This window comes from Triturus cristatus, chromosome 11 (assembly GCF_964204655.1).
Source record: "Triturus cristatus chromosome 11, aTriCri1.1, whole genome shotgun sequence".
NCBI classification, from domain to species: Eukaryota; Metazoa; Chordata; class Amphibia; order Caudata; family Salamandridae; genus Triturus; species Triturus cristatus.
The window spans coordinates 333,587,390-333,600,325 of record NC_140594.1 but is presented as its reverse complement, the minus strand read 5'-3'; positions in this window follow the sequence as shown (position 1 = coordinate 333,600,325).

Sequence of the window (12,936 nt, the reverse complement as noted above, 5' to 3'; positions counted from 1 at the left end):
CTGGCTTCACAAAATGGCCACCACCCACATGGTCAGGCCACCCACAATAACAAGTAAGTGAAGACAAAGGACAGGACCAGGAAGTTGGAGACTCTGGGGAACTTCCTTCTCTTTTAAAAAAAAATTATAAAAAAAGAAAAATGACTCCTTGCTCAAAAAACTACAGCCAAATGACAACCTGAGGAGTTTTTTTAGCAAAATGAACAAAATCATCATTTTCGAGAAGGTTTTATGCTGCTCGAGAGATATTCTTCGCCAGATTGCAAACTCTGCGTGTTAGCCATTGTGATCTTCACAAAAAGTTGTTATCGTGTGCCCGAACACGCATATTGAACGTGCAAAGAAGAAAGAAAGTGTAAGTACGCGTTGTTGCACAGTGACGAGTTGCCAAAACTATGCGAGCTGAACGCCCAGGGTTACCTACTGGCTGAAAAGGCCTATTTATTTAACACACACCAAAAACCTGAAATTCCACCCCAAAAACCACATTTTGTAATTCAATCCAATCCATGCCATAAATGATGTTACAATTCAACAGACAACACAGAAACAGTTTTTATGCACCCATGATGACTACCTCTGGGCCTAATGGCAGACTAGGCTACAAGCTTGGAAGCCTATGGCAAAAGCAAGCACACTGCCTTACTCAACAAATGGCCGCCACCCACTTGGCCAGGCCACCCACACTAACAAGAAAGTGAAGACAGACAATGAATGCAAATGCAAGCCTATGGCAAAGGCAGTGCATACAGCCTGGATGGCTCCACAAAATGGCCGCTAGCCACCCACAACAAAAAGAAATGGAAGACAGACAATGCAAGCCTATGGCAAAAGCACACTGCCTTACTCCACAAAATGGCCTCCACACACATGGCCAGGCCACCCACAATAACAAGAAAGTGAAGACAGACAATGAATGCAGGCCTATGGCAAAAGCAGTAGCACACTGCCTGGATGGCTCCACAAACTGGCCGCTAGCCACCCACTACAAAAAGAAATGGAATACAGACAATGAAAGCCTATGCAAAACGCAACTGCCTGCCTTCACAAAATAGTTGTATATCAATGGGGTAACCCGATAGACCACTGGACTCGGGTAAATAGTGGTACAAAAAACAATGGTCAGAGTGGAAATGATTTGCAAAGTATCAGAGAGCACATATGTAGGCAATATACATAACAATATAGCAACACCAGAAAACAATTGCGATGAATCACTATGATTTAATCAATTGGACCAGGGTTGTCAGCAGATCAACGGATCAGATGACAGACTGAATGTCACAATCTAGAATTTTGGTAAAACAGGTGCAAACAAAGTGATAAGTGCAGAAATTAGGATCAGTGCAAGTGATGTGCAAGGGGAAGGTAGTGCATATATATACATCCACATTCAATTTTGAAGCCTATCCTGCCAGATTTCGGCTTGTCCTGCGAGGGTATTTGTTTTTAAACATTCTTCTTATACACTATGACGGAAAAGGAAACACTTTCATACACGGAGGGGTACATTGCTAATCTGATTCAAGATACCTCTAACCTTTTTATCACCTCGAACACTCCCAACATTGGTGTGCCCCTCAATGAGAAGATAAACAGATTTGAGAGGCTAGAGAAGAAGATAATCCGAACTAGGTTACATGGTCATCTCCTGACCAAGTACCTACAGGCAAACATCCTACCTGTTAGCCTCCAAGTCAGGAATGAGCAAGCAATTTGTGTCGACCTACCCAAATTCAAGGAAGGATTCAGCTTTGTCGCTAACAACTGCTCACGCCACTGGATGGTGTTGGGTGTGGAAACGGCTCTGGAACAAGTTGAAAAACTTATGAAGGAAATTGCAGATTTGAAACGTGAAATTTCAACTGACAATGCTTTGACCAATGCCAAGGAGGCCTTAGAACGCCTAGAGAAAACAATCAAGGAGTTTGACGTCAACACTGAAGCTAAAAAGCTAGATAAACTCTCCAAAGACGTCCGCTTCTATGATAAGAAACAGACCTATCCCTACTTGCAAGACGACTATTACAAGCAGGGTCAACAGGGACACTTCACCAATAGAGGAAGAGGTGGCTTCAGGGATAGCCGAAGATTCACAACATTCTCTGAATCATCAGGCTCCACTGGGAGTGCAGGCGAACAACTGGGTACCAGTCTTGGGAACCAATACCAGGACAGTTGGTGTTACCCACAACCTGGATCGTCTTTTTTAGAGGACAGCCAATGGTGACCACCAAGGGGCAGGAGCACGAATTGGAACTGGAATAGGGGTCGCAGCCGAGGCCAGCCACAACAGGGCCAGGGATGGGACAGAGGCCGCCAACAGGGTCCGAACCCAACCCAGAAGCAAGTGCGATTTCCCCAAGAACAGCATGGAGAGATCCAAATGAGACGTCGGGTATACCGTTGGTAACCACCCAAAAGGATCCAATCATAAATCTGTCAAACCATGAACAGACCAATGATGAACACATGATCCTCAGTAAGGGTTTATTGTATGTTCCCACAACATACCCCCACAAATTTAACCTCCAAACTGAATTACATCGCTTCTTCCGGAAAATACGCCTAAGGCACTACTTCCGGCACTCACCGCCTTTTACTACCACGTCGTGTACGGGTCTACGGACTCCGTCGTCATTTACACCTACATCTCAGATGGTCTCTCATCAGATTCTCACGTATGAAAGTACGGTGCTTAAGGAAGCACTCGAGGATTTCTCAACTAAGAAGTACGTCAAGCACAATGTCACCTGTGCCGAACGCAAAGCTTTGGAAAATCTAAAAAACAATCGATCTATCATCATCAAACCCGCTGACAAGGGTGGGGCCATTGTGGTCCAAGACGTGGTGGCCTACAAGAAGAAACCTTACATGCAACTGAACGATGGAGTGAGTTACACAAGATTGAATCACAATCCTACCAAAAAGATCAGTACCATGATCCTACGGACAACGGCAAAGGGGAAGGAACAGGGTTACCTCTCAGATTTGGAATTTCAGTACCTCAATCAAAAACAGCCCCGTCTACCAACCATCTACACGTTACCAAAAGTCCACAAAAACATGGAACAACCACCGGGCCGCCCGATTGTTTCAGGGTGTGGTTCTATTTTGTTGCCCCTGTGCAAATACGTTGATTTTTTCCTGAAACCACTGATGGTAAAAACTGAATCTTACCTCCGTGATACCATGCAAGTTATTAACCTTGTCGATGGGATGCCCTTTGACCCAGCCACACAAATCCTCATCATGATGGACATTGTCTCGTTGTACACGAGCATTCCACAACAACATGTACTTCAAGTGATGGGAAAGCATCTGAACACAAAGACATTAGCTGCACATGTACCAACCGAGTTTATCATTCAACTACTCGAGATAGCCATGAATCAAAACTTTTTCTACTTCCAGAGTGACTACTTCATGCAGACTAAGGGGGTGGCAATGGGGGCCAGCTTCACTCCAGATCTGGCTATCCTGTATATGGATGACTTCGAGCAAACGTACATCAATAACATCTTGAACCCTTTCAGAGACCAGGTCTCCTATTGGAAACGCTACATAGATGACGTCCTAATGATTTGGACAGGCAGCGACCTAGAACTCAGCAATTTCTTTATGTGGCTCAATAAGAGATCAGTGGACATCCAGTTCACTATCCACCAGGATAAGTCCACCATTGATTTTCTTCCTATATCCATCAAGGCCACAAGTGATTGCCAGTATACCATCTTATTTCGCAAACCCACGGAAAGGAACACCTTGCTTAGATATGGAAGTCATCATCCCCGGGGACTACGTGACAATCTTCCATTTGGGCAGTGCTCACAAAGAGGACTTCTTTAACAAATCAGATGACCTGATCCGCAGATTGGTCGAACGAGGCTACCCCAAACGGCTGGTGAAGCGGGCCAGAAAGAGAGCTTGGCATAATCACAGGGAGATGCTTCTGACCCCAAAAGAACGACCGGAGAACCAAGACAGATTAATCTGTGTCACTACCTTCAACACGCGCAGTAATGAAATTCGACAGATTGTCAATAAACATTGGCATCTAGTGGTGGGAGAGTTACAGCTTCCAGAACCTCCCATGCACTCTTTCAAGAAAGGGAAAAATGTCCGCGATCATGTGGTCAAATCCTTCCTGGACATACCCCTCAAACCCACTATTCAATCAATGTGGCAACTTCCAGCCCCAGTGGGACATTTCAAATGTGGCAAATGTAAAGCGTGCAGCCTGACCATTGAAACTAAGATATTCCAACACAGCAACTGCACGGCGGACCTTAGAACCCTTACAAATTGCAACACTAAAAATGTAATTTACGCAATTGTCTGCCCCTGTGACAAAATCTGCATAGGACAGACCACACAAAGGGTTAAATACCGTATACTACAGCACTGCAGCAGGATAAGATGTAGCACTGTGGGGGCCCCCATGGTTGACCATTTTCAAAGATTCAACCATCCCCCAGAGTCCATGAAATGGCTGGTCATTGAAGCCATCACACTGGGCATCAGGGGAGGTGATTTGGACTTGATTCTAAATACCAGAGAATGTAAGTGGATGGACCGATTCAGGGCTGTCCAGAATAGCCTTAATGAACTTGATGCAACATATGCACAACTATCCTTATTGAATAGCACTTAGGATCCTATATGTGACCTGACACACATCTATTAACATGGAGTTTTGCCCTTAGGTCACATTACACTAGGTCACCACATCTACCTGTCCTTTGGTAACCTATTAAGATTGTGTATCCTTGCCGATTAACTACATGATGCGCAATGCTTCATATTGATCATAAATGTAGATAGGTTGACCCTATGTCCGCTGCTAGAATGTGCGCTGCTGGTCAGCCAGTAACCTCTGACAGACCCGAACATGCTTGCCGACCCTGTTCTGTCACATTCTAACAAAGACTTGTCATCTTATTGTCCTCTCCTATATCGTATTCGAATTATATTTTAATAGTACCTGTGCAAAATAGTGTTTTTTCTTTAAATACTGCGATGCAAACTTCCTTGTTATATATGTCAGCAAGTATGTTCAGTGTTAGACTGCGCGCTAATCATATTAGCGCTTGTTGAATTTGTGCTCCACCGCTGTGTAAATAGTTCCCTTTTTCATGCCTTTCAGCAAGTATGTTCAGTGTTAGACTGCGCGCTAATCCTATGAGCGCTAGTTGAATTTGTGTTCCACCGCTGTGTAAATAGTTCCCTCTTTCATGCCTCTATCCTGAATCGGCTCTGCTACCATTTTCCCTGTCAACAACCTTGATACAGTTTTAGCTCTGGGATCGATAATCTGGCCTCTTGGCCTCTTGAATACATCGGCAGAGCCACAGGTTATGGATGAACCTTGTGCGTTTCGCTACTGGTTGATCAGCCTACCATAGATATTGTTTGCCTATGGTACTTCCCATACTTCCCAATGGAGCGCTGCAGGCCCAAAATCTCATCTCCCAGTACGAAGTACTCCTACTGATGCTGGTGCTCCCCCACCCCCCTCAACCCTTTGGTCCTAAAGAAGACCCCACCTCCAAGACATACAGTTTGCTGGTCCCCACAGGGGTCGAAACGTCAACTTTTCTTTTTCATTCCACATCAAACCTGGATGACAGTGATATTATAACTGCATCTTTTGTTTATGTTTTCGCAGGTCCGTCTCTTCTTTCTAGAGGAGCTGGAGACCCTGGTTGAAGAGGTCCTTCCCCTGTATGGCCAGCTATACCCACCAGGCGAGGGTTTTGGACCACTAAGTCGTCTCCTGGAAAGGATATTGGATTGCAACTATCGGATTGCAAAAATTGGGACAGTTATAAATTGGAATACTCCCTGTATTGCAGTGTATATGGTTTCTTGGATTGTGGAACATATGCGACGAGAACCTACTGGATATCAGCTGCACTAATAACAGTCCAGTGCTGGTATGACCTTATCTGATTGGATGGAACTCTGTTTCTCAGTATAAAAGATTGGTGAACATTCAGGAAGATACTACTTTTGGTTTCCGTCATAATTTAGTGCCCTGAAGAAGTCCTGTATCAGGACGAAACGCGTCGGCTGGTCTATCTGTAGAGTCATAGGAACTGAATGTTATGTTTCTCAAAAAATCAAAAAAATGAAATGAATAAAAGAAATGATGTTTGAAGAAATTCTATAATTGGAAATGAACTCTGTGACTTCAAGTTTCTCATGTGGTGCACCTCTCTTTTGTTGATATAGTAAAAATGGTATTAGAGATAAATACCTGCTCCTCTGGTGAGCCATATAGCTGGCCATACATGGGAAGGACCTCTTCAACCAGGGTCTCCAGCTCCTCTAGAAAGAAGAGACGGACCCGCTCACCTGCTTGGCCTGGCATGATTGCTCCCAGAGGTGGCAAACAGCAGCTAAACTGGAGTAGATGCTGATAGCAACAGTGCCAGGAGGCAAATGAGTTATTTTCCAAACTACTGTATATATATGTGCCACATATACAGTCATCAGTGTAGGCGCACCAGGATTTAGACTCCAACCGTCACAATCATGGATGAAACTGCCCACCGTGTGGTCGACTTTTGCCAGCAGCTGTACATTCCAAATGTCCCACATGCGAGTTCAGGCATCCTCCATTTTAGTGGTTGCAACTACAGTACTGATGACTAAATGCGTCACCAGCACTCCAAATGAGGGCTAGCATATTCACATTTGGAATACCCCATTGCAATGTAATTTCCAGAGCAGGAATCATCTGTGCAGTGCATTACTGTGCATAAAGGCAAAATGTGCCCTGTGCACTGTACACCACAGTTGACGTTTTTTACCTAAAATGTCATAAATTCATCATTATTGTGCCTTTTATCATATTTTTGAATGTATAATGTGCACATTTATGTTACAGACACATGTGAAGACCACAATGAGGATTATTGGTGGTTGATGTACAATACTCAATTGTTATATGTATTATGAGTAAAGTTTTCTGAACCAGTTATGTCTTGTCAATTTACTTTTGGCTAACTCTACATATATGTTACTCTGGACACTGTGATCAATATTTTACATTGTATCCACTCCGCACAGAGGTACCCTGGGAGAAGGAGGAAACAACAGCCTACGGTATACCGCCCATTTCCAGACCTTCAGACCATGAAAGAAAGGCATGTCATCAAGAAGTTTTGTTTAAATAGGCAAACAATCAAGGATTTATGTCATCCTTCCTCAAAACACTAATCCAAAGTGCATTTCACCTATTGTGATACTTATGGCAGTATTGCATTTTCTGGTCACAGGTTCCTTCCAGTACACTGTGGCAATATCTGGTGGTATGTCACAGCCAATGTTCAGTGGTGTACTACAAGATGTGCTTTCAGCAAAGATGAATCACATTGACAGCTACATCCAGTTCCCTGGATATGAGGATTTAGCCAATGTGAAAGGGGATTTCTATGGATGTGATTACATCCCTCATGTGGTTGGAGCCATTGATGGCACCCATATTGCTTGAGTGCCACCCAAGCCAGTGAGCAAGTGTTCCGTAACAGGAAGCATTTCCGTTCTATCAACGTTGTCTGGCTATCGCTGAGACCCACACTTTGCAATCTTTATGTGGCACCTTTAGCGGCTGTGATTCACTCCTTAGGACTGGAGCTAGTGTTGTAGGCAGACGACAAGCAGATCATGTTGTCAATCCCCATGGACTCATGTTCAACATCAGAAAATATTCTTGGCTGCATGACTAAAGTGGCTGAGTGGATGTCTTATAACTTCTTGAAGCTTAATGGGAATAAGACCAAAGTTATGATATGTGGATCAAGGACATCAAAGTGGAACAGCAAGTGCTGGCCCCAGTCCTAAGGGTTCTGTCCTGTCCCGGGCAAGAAGGCTAAGAATCTTGGAATTCTGATGGACACCAAACTTAACTTTATTGTCCAAACCATTTGCACCGTCTCTACCTGTACCTGGATCATAACGATGCTCAACAAAATCTTCCAATTCATCCAACGGCCAGCACATATACAGGTAGCTCTTTCCTTGGTAATGTCCATACTCGACAATTGCAACTGACTGTACCTGGAGGGTAATAAGAACACGCAGTATAAACTCCAGGTGGTGCAGAATGCTTTGGCGAGACTTGTTCTGGACATGCCCAGAAGACAGTCTGCTGGGAAGGGATTAGAGTCACTGCACTGGCTCCCCATCAATAAACGCATTCGCTTTAAGTCACTCTGCATGGTACATAAGGAACTTTATCTCCCATACCCTTCAAGATTAAAAACCATGTTCAGATGGCACTCCCCCAGCAGACCCCTTTGATCATCGTTCCAACTGCCGCTGGTGGTACTGAGAACAAAAAAATAAAAAAGGAAATGGGGCGATAGAATATTCTCTGTGGCCGCAAGTAAACTCTAGAATTTCCTCTGCCTTGCCATAAGGGCCATCCCCCGTCTGCTGCCATTCAGAAAGGCTCTCTAGATGTGGCTTTTTTCTATTCAATTTTATCTGCGGTGGGTGTATTGGCAATTCTCCTCCAGACAGCTGGTCTTCAGCACCTTGATGCCTTAGGGTGATTGCTGCGCTTTACAAATTTCAAATTAAATGTGACAGTTGCCTGTTTACTGGATTTGTACATCTCAAACATCTGTAACCTTTTCACAGGATCAGCCCATGATTCCTTCGTACTATGGAACAGCACCATACCCCAGCTGATATCACAACTACCACCGGAGAGGGCTGGCTTGTTGGTAAGTATGATCTGTCCTAACTTTGAGTGGGTCATGTGTATCATCAGAAAGTTGGTAACTTATTGTTGCACCTATGTCTGTCTTACATCCAGGAGATTCAGCGTATCCCAACTGTCCATGGTTGGTGGCACTGTTGAGGTATCCAACCACGCCAGGGAAGCCCGCTTCAATGAGGTCCATGAAAGACCACAGCGGCTAGTGGAGTCAGGTTTCTTTTGGGGTCTTGAAGGCCAGATTCAGATGTCTGGACAAGACTGGGGGAGCCCTCCTCTAGTCATCCAGGAAGGTGTGTCGACTCACCGTGGCCTGCAGCTTTCTCCACAACATCGCCCTGCAATGGAATATCCATTATATCGCAGAGGATGGAGACTATGAAGTGCCACCGGGTGAGGATCTTGAAATGCTAAATGTTGATAATAGTGGTGAAGAGGAAGCGCTGACGTTTCAAGATCTCACCGACAGCTCCTTCACATAATTGTAAGTATGTTGTGAGATGTCAGGACTTTTAAATCACTATTTAAAAAACTATTAAAGCACCTCTTGTTGTGATGATGTGAGGAGAATGATTAGCGAAAATATTAGGAATCTAAAGCACTGGTAAATTCTGCTGAAAAGTGTTTGTGGAGGAAGGTCTTGATACATGCTGGTGTTGGTTTGTTTAGCTTAGAATTTTGTCATGGACTGTGTACTCCAGAAATTCACTATGTGATTTGTGTCATAAGTATGGGTTCATAGCTGATTTCTTTGTTTTGGTCGGTTTTAGGTAACTTCACTATGTCATCTTAATTTGGACCTTTCAAAGTCATGACATTAGCAGGTATAAGATGATTTTTGGATGTATGAAGTGGACATGGATTGTTCCTGGGAATGTCTGTCACGGACTTGGGTGTATAAAACCTATACCAAGACAGCTTGTACAGCAATAGGATGAAAGTTAGGAGGAATACATTGGGATTGTTCCTACTGCAATATGTGTGACATCATGTGCTACAAAACATTTTGTTGTGGGCCCAAATCATGCTAGTCTCCCTTCACATTGGCTAAATCCTCATTCTGTATGAACTGTTAGTAGCTGTTGATGTGACTCCTCATTGTAAGGCAAAGTGCTCGTAGCAAATCATAGACATGTGTTTGTTTGAAACATTTGACTTCGGTGGAATGAACCTTTGATCAGAAACTGATGTACTGTCATCTGTCTGTTTATTGGTTGAAATAATGTGGAATTCCTTTTGACAGGTAGGCAATATGGCTCCAGCTGATGACATATACCAGTTTGATTTTGCATATTCAACAGGAAATTGCTTGATGTTTCCCCTGTTTGCTTGTTGTAAAGGTCTTCACCTGAAAATGTGATCACTGACACAGAATACTTGAGTTGTGTATGATTTGCTATGTTTCTGGCATCATGTCAGCCGATGATTAGAACAATGGAATAAAGATGTTGTAATTCTACACACTTTTATGTATGTGTTGATGTGACATGGTTGTGATCCTGAGTTAAACATTGTTTACATTCTACATGTACTTGTTTACACAAGTAGAATGGTTTGACATTGTAAAGTTCACATGGGAGTACATATATACATTGCTGCATGTGAGAGATATTACAGGAGGCAATGGGTTTATGACTAGCGCATTTATTGAAGTGAAAAAGGAGAAAATAGATAATGTACAAAACCAAACAGGAAAAACCAAAAGTGAAGAAGTCAGTCAAGGTGAATGAAACTATAATTGTAGATGCCAAATTGTCTGAAATCCAAAATAGTCCAAAATACTACTCCTATCAGAAATGGAAAAGTGTCCAGAAATAATCCACAAAGTAATGTGTTGCATAGCCTGGCTGGAAGAAATGAGCTACAAGGTTTCTTACTAGTGGTGGTGGGTGTCCATCCACTCCTCCTGGATTTTTGGATGGACACCCCTTCCTGTAGGGGAGGGAAAATCCGCTGCTGCTGAAACAGTGGTGTCTGCAGACGTTTCTTCCTCCGACAGGGCCTCTCTTCCTGAGGCTGCCACAGATGTAGATTGTCCAGATGTAGGTGGACCACAGGAAGGGGTAGATGTGATAGAAAAGCCCTGCAGACAGTAGTCTTGCTGTCCTGTGGCACCCCAATGAGCTGGTCCATGTTGGAGTAGTGGGTGGTCAGCTCCTAGTGTATGTCCCTCTGCAGCTGCTTCATCTCCCAGATTTCAGTAAGTACCAGGCTCATCATGCCTTGGTAGTCCTAATGGGCTCCTAAGACTTGGTTGGTGGTAGCCTGAGTGTGAGTGCCCCCAGTGGCCTCACTGAATGGGCCCACAGTACCCTCCAGAGAACCCTACCCCCAAGGGTCTGTGCCCTTGGCACAGGCTACATCCTCCCACTGGGTCCTGGTTCCTCAGTGACTGGGTTGGTGATTATCACCTCAGAATCCAGGACTGGGGGGGCACAAGATGTTAGCGACTGTGCTTGGTACAGAGGTTGGGGGGGCAGGAGTTGGCTGAGGTATTGCAGCTGGGGTGAGAGGTGTTATGGGCATAGTGAGACCCACTGTTGCTGTCTGCCCAGGCTGACCAGATGTGCCAGGAAGGTCATCCATTTCCACAACTCAAGGAATGTTGTCATCACTGAGGACTTGATCCTGGGGTGGAGTGGGAGTCTGTTTGGTGGCCAAACTCTGGCCAGGTGCTGTGCCAGAGTGACCTGTTGAGAAATAGAGAACATTGTTATTGGTGGAAGAGTGGTATCTACATACACATCATTTGTCATAGTAAGTAGAGAACTAGGAAAAACAAAATAGGTAGAGATTGCTATTGAGATATATTTCCATGGTATTGAACTTGTTTACAATACAATTGAAGACATTTACTACATTTAATAGAACTGAGCAGCTCATTAGATGTGCTGATATGTTGCATTTTGGATTAAGGAATTAACATGACATCTTCCAAACATTTAAACCAACACAGTGTAGAGGTAATATGTGTTTTTGACCATTCCAAGGCCTAGCTGTGTACAATACAGGCAAACACACAACTTGGTTGTATATTTAGCATTGGTCTTCATGTTAGCAAGGCAGAGTCAATGGGTCGCCTGCCACTTCTCATCAGCTGAGTTACCTTCATGCCTTACATATATTTTAGGTTGTTGGAAATGGCCCTTTTTGCAGGGTTATCCCCAAACCTTTTGCTTCTTCCTCCTATTTTTTCCTGACCTGTGTTTGTTGGCTATAGGACTCTGGGCACTTTACCGCTGCTGATCAGTGCTAAAGTGCATATGCTCCTTGTGTAAATTGATATTGTGATGGGTTCTACCTGATTGGAATATTTGTTTTACCAGTGGATCCCTAGTAAAGTGCACTGAGTGTGCCAGGGCTGCTAAATCAAATGTTACTAGTGGGCTTGCAGCACTGATTGTGCCACCCACATGAGTAGCCCTGAAAAGATGTCTCAGGCCTGCAACCGCGATGCCTGCACTCAAGTTTGTTAACTGTCATGTCGACTTGGAAAGTCCATCCACTTGTCAGGCCATAACCTTCCCTTTTCTTACATATAAGGCACCCCTATGGTATGCCCAAGGTACCTCCCTGGGCAAGGTGCAGTGTACGTGAAAGGTAGGACAAGTACTGGTGTGTGTAACACGTCCTGATAGTGAAATACTGACAATTTTGTTTTTCACTGTTGAAAGGCTATCTTCCCCTATAGGACAGAATGGGGAATGCTTTGTAACATTTTACAAGAATATCTTCCCATAGCGATAAGAGCCAAAAATGGAGTTAAGTATCCCTGAATTCAGGATTTAATAACACATCTTTTAGTAAAGATGGTTTTTAAATTGTGTGTTTGAAAATACCACTTTTTAGAAAGTGGCTATTTTCTTGTTCAGCCATCCTGTGTGCCTCTGCCTGGTTGTGGATTGACTGTCTGGCTTTGGAGTGACAGGTGCTGGGGAGGTGCAGTGACTCCAGGAGTCTGGATGAGTCAGCACTAGGCTAAATAGGCATGATCTGCATTTGTAGTGGTGGGAGGAGTAGGACCTGTACCTGAATAGGGCTGTGCCTGCCTTCCACAATGCTGTCTCCGCCCCCCCTGTGGTGTGTCTGGAGCCAAGGCTCACACTGACAATGGATATTGTTGTGCACTTGCTGAGTGCCCTCCAGAACTGGTTTGAACTGGGCTCAGAGCCCTTTGCAAGAGAACAAAGTCATTTTGGGGTATAAGT